Source organism: Ursus maritimus, unplaced genomic scaffold (assembly GCF_017311325.1).
Source record: "Ursus maritimus isolate PB19 unplaced genomic scaffold, ASM1731132v1 scaffold_15, whole genome shotgun sequence".
Lineage (NCBI taxonomy): Eukaryota > Metazoa > Chordata > Mammalia > Carnivora > Ursidae > Ursus > Ursus maritimus.
In genome coordinates, this window is record NW_024423897.1 from 20,350,081 (window position 1) to 20,363,527 (window position 13,447).

The following is a 13,447-nucleotide window of genomic DNA, read 5'->3' on the forward strand; positions in this document are numbered from 1 at the left end:
ATTATATGGTAATCTAGTTACTTCAAAATAAAAGTTTAATTAAAACAACTATAATTATTTTTATAGTCACCAAAACATTTACCAATAGTTTAAGATTTGTGCTCATTGTACTTTTTTTAATTTAAATTCAATTAACCAACATATAGTAAGTATATCATTAGTTTCAGATGTAGTGTTCAATAATTTATCAGTTGCATATAATACCCAGGGCTCATCACATCACATGCCCTCCTTAATGCCTATCACTCAATTACCCCATCCCCCACCTATCTCCCTTCCAGCAACCCTCAGTTTGTTTCCTAGAGTGAAGAGTCTCTTTGGTTTTTTTCCCTCTCTGATAAATTCCCATTCAGTTTTCCCTTCCTTCCCTTATGATCCTCTGTGCAGAAGCATTGGTTAGATGCCAGAAAGTAGGTGGCAATGCCTTAACCATATGGATGTTGTCTGGACAGAGGGTCTCTTCCATCCTTGTCAGTGGGAGTGCTAACCTTTTCTCCTTTCATACAACACCTCACTGCACTTTTCTAAACTTCATGCCTTCCTTTTGAGTTCACTTCTCTTTTAATAGTTGTTTTGGTTTGGGTAAATTATCTTAGTCTTCATTTGACTGTAAATTCTTGATTTTTGTTCTGGATTTTTGAATGATTGGTTGGGTAACATTTCTCAATTGACTATTTTTACTCAACACTACCCAGAATGGACATCTAGTGTTGCTAATGAAAAGTCTGTTTCCAGTTTAATTATCATTCCTTTGAAGATAATTGAGTTGTTTTTCTCCCCCTTAGGGGTGATTATAATGTGTCTACATGTGGACTTACCGCTATTTATTCTTCTTAACACTAGCAGTTTCCTATTAATCTGAACTGTGATTCTCTTTGATTCTGGAGGGAAAAGTCAGCTACTTTTATTCAAATAATGCTTTTTCATCTTTTCTTCTCTGTTCCTTTAGAACGTCTATAGAATACATGTTAGAACCCTCAATCTATCTTTCTTATCTCTTGTCCTTTCATCCTTCTCTCCTCTCCCTATCTCTCTATTTTTGCCTATATGGGCAGTGTTTGGGATAAAATGTGTTTATAGTAGAGAGAGCTCTAGTCCCTACTTTAATAGTGGGAATTTTTTTGTTGTTTGCTGTTTAATCCAGTAGAGGAATGTCTCTTGGTTTTATTGTTCTTGGACAATGATGCACGGAAGATTTCACTGACGCTATTTAATTGACAAAGTTTCCAGGGCAGCAAACAACTTGAGTAGTAGTACTTGTATTGCTTCTGTTTTTTTTGTGTTAGTTTTACTTCTACTCTCCTTAATACATGTTCTTCTCACTCTTCCATACTTGCATGGTTTGATTATTTCTTAAAAATATACCCAATAACAAATTTTGTTCTGGGGGAGGGAAAAAAAATCTGGAGGACACTCCTTTTTGACCCTGAATGTTATTTTGGACTCTCTAATTTGGAGGACATATTTATCCATGAAATAGTCCTTGTTTTAGGTTCACCTAAATATCCAGTTAAATGACTGATCTGGCAACTGTTTTTAGGTTTAGATTAACTAGAATTTCAAGCTTAGTACAAATAATGAATACAGTTCTGAGTTTAAGCCAGTAGTGCTTTTTGACACTGTGAAAGATGTTCTTCATTTTAATGACTATTGAAAAAACTTTAAACCCTGGATATGAATAAGGCTCACAAAGAACTCTTCTTCATATAATGAGCTCACATCAAGTGGTGTATAGGTAGCACAGAAAATACATCCATCTAGACACAGATTTTCTCTGTGAGGACAAGTGTTAAACTATTCTGATAGGAATAATAACTATTTTAGTCCATCACCCAGACCCTTAAAATTTTCTGTGAAGCCTCTCTACTCATAGTGGTACTGTTCAGTTGTTTTCATTTAAATAAGTGTTGTCTCTAAACTTAACTAGTTCTATGCTTTTCTCTTACCTGAAAGTTTTTTGTATGTAGACACAGTCAATTGATGTTTTGACTTGTCAAATCACTCTATTTACGTCTGTCATTCCAACAATAAATGACAAGTATCTGCCCAGTGTTGGTGGAAGAAAATGCAAATATATTACCACCCTATCGCCCCACCACCCCCTTCATTTTGCCAATTTTAAATCCAGTGTTCATTTCTGATTAGGATGTTAAGCAGTCTGTTCTAAACCAGATCTTTAGTCTTCTCTCTTGAACGGTGTTCTTTTTTTAAACTTGCATTCAAGTTGCATCTGGCTTTGTTTACACGGTTATTCTTGCTTATGTTTGCCCAGGCCAGTAGCACTTCTCAGAGTGGTGGAGATGGCTTTTTCAGGGGCGGCTGAAGTCACAGTGGGGGAGCCAGAGACCACAGAGCATTCTGAAAGCAAGGCTCGATGGTAGGTGAAAATTTGATTCTGAGAGGTGTGATGGCAATTTTGAAGCCATAACGCATCGTCAGCTTCCCCCCAAGTGACCTGTGCACCTGCTTTCTCTCCATATATTTACATTTTCCCAGAATATCATGGTTTTAAAAAAAAAAGAAAAAAGCAAAGCAATACCATGGGTTCTGTCATATTGAATTGAATTTCAGAAGTGGCTAGGGCAAGGATAACAAGGGTGATAAATGTGCAGAAAGAAAGCTAGCTGCTTTTTTTCCCCCGCTAATAGATTTGCAGGATTTTCAGCTGGAAGGTGTTAAAGAGATCCATTGTTTGCTCTGGGGAGGCCTAATATCCAAACAGAATCTGGCTGAACTGTGCAGACTCACCGAAGTTTGTAGGCTTTGCCCTTTCCTTCTGAGAACAGGCTGATGAAGAATTCTGTTTCTCCTATGCCTAGTAGTTCTTATGCAGTCCTTTTGTTCTCATAATCCCCTTCTCCAATATTGGGGGCAACCACTGAAGCCTTCGTATTTCCTTTTTGCTAAAGACGATTGAGTTATAGGTAAGTAAAACATGAAGCAAATATCTTGCTATAATATAGTTATAAATAGTCATTATTACAATAATAATAGCAATCATTTGAGTTAAGTATGGCCAAGATATTTACGTACATTTACTCAATCCTCAGTACAACTTACAGTTGTTAACATCGCTGTCACCATATTTCTTTTGAGAAAAATGACTCTGTACCAGATTCAGGAGTTGCCTAAGGTCCTGTTGCAAATTAACGGTCACGCCCAAAATTCAAGCTGTTGCACTCCAGTGCCAGAGTTGGCTTTATTATTGGCAAGCGTTCACTTGATACTCGGTCCATGGTGTAGTGAATCTATTTCATGTGAAAGTTTTGAAGTGTGGATGTTATAAATTGCAGTAGGATATACTTTGTTTTATTGGAAGTTTGGGAACCACTGGAGACCTCTGGAGTTGTTACTGATCATGAAATATCAGAAATAAGCAAAAATACACATCTGTGACTAAGACTCGGGGCCTGTTTTTAAGAAACCTGTAGTTCAATAAAGGAAAATGAACACTGGCAAAGCAGTTACCAAAAAAAAAAAAAAATTACGTGATGACTGTTGTTGTAAGCATTATAAAGTAGATAGGGGGCTGGCAGTGCTTACACTGGGAGAGCCTGATCTTGGCTATATGTTTTCTTCCTAGCAGAACCTGCCTCTCATTCTGGAAGCTAAAATTATACTTTGTTTCCCCACTTCCTTTGCAGTTAGAAAAAGGACCTATAACCAGTGCTGGCTGGTTGGAGCTCAGTCTGTGGTGGTGCTTCTGGGAAATAAACATTTTATACCCTAATACAGAGAGACCTATAGGGAAATGCCTCCCCTTTCTGCGGAAGCAGAGGGTCTCCCTGTGATGCCCAGGACTGTGATAGTTACCTTATGACCATAAGGTGAGAACAGAAAGATGGTGAGAGCCTAGGAACCTGACTAGACTACTGAACACCCGAATCATCCCTGGAACTCTCCATCTCCAGATGGCCTGTTACGTGAAGAAGTACATAACTTTTTGTTTAAACCATATAAATCACAGTGTTCTCTTGCTTATAGCCGAAAACCTCCTAAGTGATAAGGAAGCTACCCTGAGGAAGAAGCATTGGGCCTGGATTATAAAGGGAGAGTAGTTGTTGACTAAGAAAAGAAGGATTAAGAAGAGTTTCAGGCAGAGGGTCTAGCAGGACATAGGGACCCAAGTGGAAGTGGTTTGTCAGATTTGTAAAATGGAAAGGAAACCAGTATGGAATCATTTAAAAAAAGCAAGGGGGGTGGGTGTGGCACATGCTAGGCCACATGAGGAGCATAGGCCACAGCAAGGGGACTGAACTGGATTCTAAGAGTAGGGAGCATTTCAAACACTTTAAGCAGGAACATGATCTAGCCAGATCTTCACAATGGCTTGGAGTAAGCAGGAACATCGGCACACATGGAAGAAAGCAAGGACAGCTACTGGGCAGAGCCTAAATGAGAGAGTGGCTGGAAATATGGTTGCTCAGTTGGGCAGGAAGGAGCTTGAGCATCAACTTGTAGGTCATACTGAGAGTAAACAGGTCTGCCTCATCAAAGTGGGCATGCCAGTCTGTAACTCAGCCGTGGATCTCCTCTTTTTTTCCTGCTCCCCACCGTCCCCTGCCCCAGGCACAGATGTGTGACCTCCTAAAACCTGGCTTTGTTTTACAAAATAGCAACTGACACTTGGGGAGGCAAGTGGCCTGTATCTGCCCAAAGTCTCATGTCAGTTAAACACATCGGAGCCTGGAACCCTAGTCTCTTGATTCCCAGTCAAGCTATCTTTCGAAATGGCCATCTTTCTCAGAAATAGTTCCTTAGAGGATCAGTATTGTTATGGGACAGAGAACTGGTTCCAGACTCAGGTTTGGCTGCTCATCACTTGAAAATCAGTACCCAAAGGGAGGTGATGATTGAAAAGGAAATCTTACTTTATTCTGAAACTAGCAACCTGAGAAGGTTGACTAATGTCCCAAAGATGATGCCCATCCAGGCAAAACTGGTGCAGCAAGGCTGGTGCTCAGGTGGTTATTCTATGTCAAGATGACCCTGAACAGGCATCAGCGGTGGCTGCTCTAGAATGTAGTCAGAACTTACCTTCTGGGAAAGTTTGGTCCTTCATTCCTCAGGGCCAGTGGTCTGCAAATCTCCAGGAAAGTAGGTCAGTTCTGCTACGGACCAAGGAACTTAGGTCAGCAAACAAAGAGTGCATAGGCTTGAAGCTAGTTAATCCTTAAAACTAGTTGGAGTGCTGTTACATCCAGAGTGGGATCTTGAGTGGGATCATTCAGAGTGTTTTTAGTTTATAAATGTATTATTACTGTATTAGTTATTATTTATTGAACAGTTGGAATATTCACTTTTATTTTCCCCCTCGTGGACTTGGTGCTACTGATCAGAGGACAAAACCTAGAATATGAGATAAGGAACATGAAAGTGATGGTAAAGGGTATCAGGAAAGATCAGGAGCTGATGACTTTTCCCATTAAAGGGCCAGGTGGGGACAGGGAATGGAATTGGCCAGGTAGGGATGGGGAGATAGGAACTGAAGATCCCTGTCCCTAAAGGGACTACTGATATTTGTAGTCAGCCAACTGGTGGCCTGCAAGATGGTGGGTGCTAGGTTACCAGACCCACACCAATATGGAAAGGAAGGAAATGTATATATTAACAAAGGATGCCTGGGTGGCTCAGTCGATTAAGCATCTGACTGGTGATTTCAGCTCAGGTTATGAGTTCTCAGGGTCGTGAGACCGAGCTGATCGATCCAGGCTTTGAGCTCGGTGTTGAGTCTCCTGGAGATTCTCTCCCTCTCTCTGCCCCTACTACGCATCTCTCTCTCCCTCTAAATAAATAAAATCTTTGGAGAGCCTGGGTGGCGCAGGCAGTTAAACATCTGATTTTGATTCACACCATATCTCAGGGTTCTGGGATGGAGCCCTGCCTCAGGCTCCGTGCTTAGCGAGGAGTCTGCCTCTCCCTCTCCATCTGTCCCTCCCCTTGCTTGTGTGTGTGTGCTCTCTCAAATACTATTTTAAAAAACATTAACAAAATAGTCTACATGTAAGAGATGACAAAGACAAAATCACACTATATATAGCAAAGCAAGTCTTGGGAATTAAAGTAGCTGTTTGTTTAATTGATTGTTCTCTGAAAGAATAATGAAATGTTTTCTGTGTAAGACCTCTTGGTTCTCCCCTGAAAGAGTTACATCTTGACAAGGGCTCCTACATTGACTTCGTTAATAAGTTGTTACATTTTAAGAGGTTCTGGACCTGTGGCTTTGGAGTCTGTCTGCACTGTAAATGGTGCTTTTCTAGGCCCTGGAAAGACTGGTCTATAATTTGTTATAGGCTTGTAACAGAAAGGATTTAGAACCACCATGTCTTCTAGGAGAATCTTCCAAGATGGGGGAAGTGGGGGGGGGGCTACTTCCTTTCACTTTGTAAGCAAAGAAAGTTGATTTTTAAAAAAATTCCCCTTACACCAAATGCAAGCTGGCCAAATGTCCCCTGTAGGATGGAACGGACCTCAGTTGAGAACCATTAGCTAGAGCAAAGGATGAAAATGTTAGCAGTCAGGTGGCAACATGAAATCAAACAAGAGCTTGGAGAAAGCCATGGGAAGAAAAAAAAAAAAAGAACTTATAACAGTTTTTTTTTTGTTTGTTTTTTTTTTAAGATTTTATTTATTTATGTGACAGAGAGACAGCCAGCAAGAGAGGGAACACAGCAGGGGAGTGGGAGAGTAAGAAGCAGGCTCCCAGCAGAGGAGCCCGATATGGGACTTGATCCTGGAACGCTGGGATCACGCCCTGAGCCAAAGGCAGACGCTTAAGGACTGTGCTACCCAGGCGCCCCTATAACAGTTTTATCTTGGATTTGTTAATTAAACAAGGAGGCCATTAGATGGAGGTGGCTCTAATGTCATGGCAGTCTATGTAAACAAACCAAAATCTGAGATTTTAAATGTCTCAAGATTACTAAATTGAAACCTAAGGATAACCAGTCACAAAGCCAGCTAGACTTTAAGCTATAGCCAAATAATGTCCTTCTTTTGCTTCTGCTTTTTTCTCTATAAAACTCTCCTCCTGAGCTCCTGCCAGTGGCAAGCTCCTAACCACTTCCAGTTTGGTGCCGGCTGACTTGAATCAATTTTCGCACAAATAAACTTCAACTGAGGTATATTAAAATTAAGAGTTCAAAACTGCCTTTGATTATGGACTCATTTGGTTACTATTAAATCCTAATACTGTTCAAGAGGCCCAGTATTAGGGGAATGAATTTCAGTAAAGGAAAGAAAATTTTATATATTTTCTTCCTCATCCTTTTTTCTGATTTGGAACCAGGCAATGGAGATTATTTCCTCTGGTCAGGGATACACCGAATGGCTAGCCTTCACTAATTGTCTTTCATTGTTCTCTTTGTTTTCTTAGGAAATTGCTTTGATTACCTAGCTGACCCTCCCCTCCCTTACCTTACTACTGCCATTTCATGACGGCCTGATAGAAATCTAGTTTCCTTTATCTGATAAATTTAAAACCTAGTAGGCTGTTATATATTTGTAACTTAGGATCTTGAAAGCACTATGCCACATTTAAATATGGCCAGAAACTGAAAAATCTAGAGTGGCTGACAATGCCCCTCTCCCTCATGTCTTAATTAGGAGTGCTGTAAGTCATGGCAGGTCACAAATAACCCAGAAAGAGAGAACCATAGACTTTATTCTAATCATTCTAGGATATAGGACATGGGTTGTTAGAATGATGGGAGGAAAGTGAGGTTGGAGGAAATTAGAAAAGACCTAGTGACATGGGGTAGTGAATCACACATGTATTCTTCACGGATACCCTTGCTTTGAGGTAGGTTTGGGGATTGGGTGTTTTCTTCTCTGACCTGTGCCAACAAAATCTCCTGGTAGTTTGATCTCTGTCTTCATTTTTGTCTAATAATCTTGACGTGTCATAACCTTAGAAGAGAGGGTCTTTGTACAGGTACCTCATACAGATTCATGAAACAATTGAATATTTGAATGACATTTACACATGGACAACACTGATAGAATTCAGGGTTTGTGTCTAGACGGTCTACTCTGTGTATTTGTCTATTTTTGGCACAAGTAAGAAAGTGCCATAGTCCTAGTTCAGGCAGCAATAACTAAGGTGTGTGTGGAATGAAGGCACCAACTAGTGAAGATACAAGTCATTAAGTATGAGCAGAGTAGGCTCCCTGTTTCACCCAGAGAAGACTTTGCAGCCTAATATATGCTTATTCCCTCTTCTTAGTGTTTAATAGATAACTGTGTAGAGAATAAATAGGTGCCTCAACAGAAAAGTAGGCATTATCTGTAGCACATCCTTCTACCTCATGTCTTTATATTCTGATTCTATGCGAGCTACTTTAAACTTCTGTTAACCGTAGGTAACTAATAGGCGTGGAAACCTTGTCTGATCTGGCAGGGTTTCAGCTGACTTCCTTCCGTGCTCCTCTGTGAGGGCCAAACAAACAAAACAGTTTTGCCTCCATTTTGTAATTCATTTCAAGATTCCTTTACATAAATACATGCATCTGTGAACTTTTCTCTGCACAGGTTGTAACATCTGTTTCCCTCATGAGTTGAATAAAGTCATCAACACATGTTGTATTTTATGTATATATATATCCATACATACCATGGTTTTTCCTTTTCCTGAAAATTGCCTTTTAATAATAGATTACCTACTTTTGGCTTTGGAGTTCTGGGGGTGTGTGCTCTATAGTTCATTAAAACTTGGGTTCAGTTAGAACCTGGAGATCTATTCCTATAGATAGAATCAGAAATTAGGTTTTGTTGTCTCACCTCCCCACACCCATGTTTACATGTGACCAGTTGCCTCTGTCTCAGAAAAAAACATTGCTTTTTGCTCAATCTACCTGTATGGGCACAGTTGCCATCTTCCATTTATCTCAAAAATAATGAAATGAATAATTTCCTATAAATAGAGAAATTGTGAGTATTGTTCCATTGCTATAACAGTTCAAAAGACTTCAGGGCTTAAAATATTGGTTGGGAGATGCAGGTTTCATGAGCTAATAACGGTTTGTTTCCTGGGATTACTTACTTGAATTGTTTTCATTTTACAGCATGGATGAAACCACGAACTATTGAATAATAAATTCACTAGCATGGATGTTTGGCACAAAGGGAAGCTATAGGTAGCAATGCCAAAATAAACAACTTAAATCTGATGTTTCTCTGATTGACAGAGTCATTTTTTCCTGAGAGTATGGCAGGGTCAGTTAAATCTATGAAAATCAGAAATGTCATTCTAGACTCTTTCTGTGCTTCTACAAAGCTCTCATTCACTGAAGAATCACACCTAAAGAAATATATCTTCTTGGCAGGGCCATTATCTTTCTTGATGAGATATGAGTGTATTAGAGGTGATTCTCGTGAAATTACTGATGGTGTTAGATGGGACAAAAAGATAAAAAGAAAATGAATTCACTTCAGACTAACAAGATATGAAATCAGAAATGTGGGAGATCAGTTGGATATGAACCTTATACCTTATTTTTAATATGCAAAGATCACTGACACCTGGGAGATGTCTTGTGTTCGGGTGTAAAGTAAAAGTGCAGCATGTTTAGAAGTATCTAGAGGCCTGATTTTGCTCATCTTTGGAAGGCAAGGTGTTGTTTATACAAATATTGGTATATTCCCAGAGTTTCAAAGCAAGCATAATGTGTTTTCACATATGAAACATGTCCCACATCCTGAGATGCTCTTGCCTTGATAACAAATAATGAGAGAATCTTGTACTGAAAAATGTGTACCTTTTGTAAATATTAATATTTAATTTGTATTTCATAGCTGGGCTGCAAATAAAATTTTGATCCTATTGGGTCAAAACATAAGCAGAGGCTTCAGTAGAGCTGTAATTTTGAACATCCTCTTGCCTTTCCAGCTCTCAAATTCTCAGGGTCCTTTCCTTTATAGTCTGTCATTATGAATATTCTATCATCTATTTGTGTAATGGATTGATCTTTGCATCAAGTTCCAAGGATGAACTTGAAAAGTTAGGTATGCATCCTGTGAGCCTGGGAAGGTCTGAATGAAGTCACACTGGGGAGATGGTTGCCTGTCAATGTTATTCCTCTAACAAGGAGGGATGACCATGAACAGGGAATAACAGACGTGGCAAACTAAGCCCCCTGCTCATTCGTTACTTGGATGGATTTATTGAGCACCTTATGTGACAAATAAAAGAACTAGGTATCCATTGGTGAACATTCAGAATCTAATCTTGTTTTCATAGTTCAAGGTGAATGGACAAGTCGGACTGAACAAATAGCTTACTAATAGATTACTGAATATTTACCTGTGCTAAATACAGGCACTGGGAAAACTCTTCTTTACCAGTGGTTTCAGGGACCTTTCGAAAAAGTTTTTTGTCATATTTTCAATGGAGTCAGCCTGATGATAGCAGGCATGATTTTCTTAGTTTTCCCCTCATAGTTCTTTTTGATAGAACTGGTGATTAATAATGATGATAAAGGGACTATAACCAGAATAGAGGAGGTGGAATAACAAACAGGAGTGGGGAAGAGCTAATGCTGAGAGGTAAGTTGTGTAAGGAGATTGTTAATCTGCACTGTTCTTCTTGACTTCACTGTTGTAAAGAAATAGGGAGCTGAGCTCTCTTATTGCTGTCATGATGCTTAGTAGTAAAATCAATGACTATACTATTAAAGTATTACCAATAAAAGAAGGAGAAACATTTCTATTAAAAGGAATTATAGCAGGCTTTAGGCTGTTCTTGGAAATTCAGGAGAATAAGTATTATTTTGTCTATGCTAACATTGAGGGCTCCAGCAGTAACGCAAACTTCACTGCAGAAAAGAAACCTGCAAGATCAACCTGAGTCCCTGGGTGTTCCTGCTCCCTTTCTGTGCTGACCAATCAACTTGATGGTACAATGAAATGGAAATTTCCTGAATTGGGGACATTGGCATTCATCCTTTCACAAGGCCTATTGGCAAGATAATGTTAAGTGTCCTTATATAGGTGTAATTCTGGAATAATTTTTCTCCTTTAATGCTGCCATATAAATCAGTCTTACTGCCCCATTAAGACAAATGAACATGTGCTAATGATACCAACTCATACCTCTTTCCTGAATAGCAATTGGGGCTGGGAATATGGAGCTATTCTGTGTCCAACAGAATGTGTCCATGGAGACCGGATTGCTCACTGTCATGGACAAGCTAATCAAACAGAGCTCAAACAGAAATCGAAATCCATCTCTTAATCAGTGACTCACTCCAGCCCCCCCGCCCCTGCAATCAACCTGGTAATTGCTTCACCTGGAACTGCCTTGCTGGCCTTGGAAAGCTGAGGTCTGCTGCGTTTAAAGCTTGGTGAATTTTAGAGAAAATTGTTTTTGCGTCATTGACAGGAAATTTAACCCTCAGCATAGGCTCATGTGAGTTCTTTTGGGTGGGGTTCAGCCGTATGAGATAAGGGTTACTTCAGTTTTTCAGAGAAAGAAATTAAGGTTAACGGAATCATTATATTCCAGTCACATGGTCATTATGTGTCACAACCAGAATTCAAGCCAGGTCTCCTTTATACCAAAGTTATACTTTTTACCCATTATTCTATGGTCTGTGCCTCTCACTCAGAATGGAGCTGAGATTTATGGACTTGTTAAGTGGCATCAGCATCCTAGGTTGGAAGAAAATTCCAAAACCTCAAATCTCTGCCTTTACGACTACTTATAATTATTTATTTATATAATTTGTTTTTATGGATTGATAATGACAATTACTTATGAGGCTGCCCCACACATTAGCCCCCCAGGATTTCCACTTCATTCTGGTGATTTTTCAGTTTCCTTCTTTCTTCTATGCCTCTAGTTTTTTCCCCAACTTCATAGCATATACCCTGTGGTCAGGGTTGCTTTTTGGTCTGACTAAAAAAAAAAATTTTTTTTCTCCCTCTGGCCTGGCAGGATAATGGGTTCCTTCCAAATAAGAGCAAGTAAAATGAGTAAAATGATGCTTCCATTTGTTTGCAAATTTTACTTCTGCCTTTTTTTTTTTTTTTTAAGAATCCGGTCTTTTACTGAACATCAAGCTTCATCAAGGTTATGGAATCTGATGGTTCCCCTTCAAGTATTAGCTCTCCAGATGCCAATCTTAAATAGGATAGCATATGCTAGACCATTCTCGCAAAGATACAACTACTGAGCACCTTTGTGGTGGGCTCTAGGGGGTTGCAAAGATGCAGAAAGGGAGGAGTCCTTGTCCCTCTAGATAAGGTTTAATCCTCCTGTTGTATGTTCCCATAGCTCTGTGTGCTTTCCCCTTCGTGACCTTTCTCACAGTTGCAATTACTCGTTGGAATGTCTGCTCCTAATAGTAGAGAGTGATTCCATGAAGGTGAGCACCATGGTTCGATCTGTTTTAGCTGCTGTGACTGTGCTGTGTCAGATACAGGACTGCACTTAATACTGCATTATATTTAATTGAACTGAATCTAATCATCATCATAGTTGATTTAACTATCACTTGAATGCTTATTTTGTGCAAGGCATGGTGCTCAATGCTATAGGTTAGAAGGAGCCTGAACAAATTTCTATCTTTCTTGAAGTCACAATTTAGTGAGAAGACAGTCAAGATGTGTAATATTACACTAAATAAATGATAGTAGCATACACAAGATGTTATGTGCTGTTAGGGAGTGATTATTGATAACGTAGCCACCGTTGTTTGAACACCTATCTTCCAGAGTGTGTTAGATGCACTATGTACATTATGTCAATATTCTGTCCTGCCCCAGATTGTAATACAGGACACCCGAAACTGTTCTAGGTCATACAACCACTAAGTACCAGATTGGAACCTAAGCTGACTCCAAAGCCAAAGCCCCTGTTTCTGAAGCACACTGCTTTACGTGGTGATCTCTGCACCTCTGTGAGAAAGGATGACGAACACAGATTTGAGAGTCGACTCCGGCAAGTCTCCTGGAGGAGGTGGTAGAGAGGTGGAGAAGTTTTCAAGGGGTTAGGAGTTAACCAGGAGAATCTTTCAGTTAGTGGGAAATGCACAGAGTAGAGATAATAAAATACATTTTAGGATATATGAGTAGTAGAGAATAGATACAAGGCCAGATCACAAAAGATATTTACTAGATGATGGAATTTATTTTTAGAACTACAGCAGGTGTTTAAGCTGAGGGCCTCATGTCGTCCGATAAACGTGACCAGAGCGATGGGGCTGGGCGTAAGGTTTTATAGACAGGAATAATGGAAACTTCATTCACTTAGAGTCTCAACAAATATCTCTTAGATGAATGCTTGTGCTTCCAAAACAGGGCTTCTGCTCTGTGGAGATAGACAACTAACAAGTGAGTAAATACAGCAGTTTAGGACTGTGATCTTTTTTTTCTGATGAGAATGAAGAAGATGATAGATGTGGTAGAAAGCTACGTAGAGAAGCTGCCTTTAGATGGGGAAAGCTGAGCA

The 13,447-nt window shown here is 39.6% G+C and overlaps 1 non-coding gene across 1 annotated transcript; it reads right to left on the minus strand.

Annotated features, from left to right (window-relative positions):
* Positions 1 to 384: 384 nt before the first annotated feature.
* Positions 385 to 510, minus strand: LOC121102818. Its single transcript, XR_005834934.1, has one exon. It is a non-coding gene; the product is annotated as a U6atac minor spliceosomal RNA (small nuclear RNA).
* Positions 511 to 13,447: the final 12,937 nt, after the last annotated feature.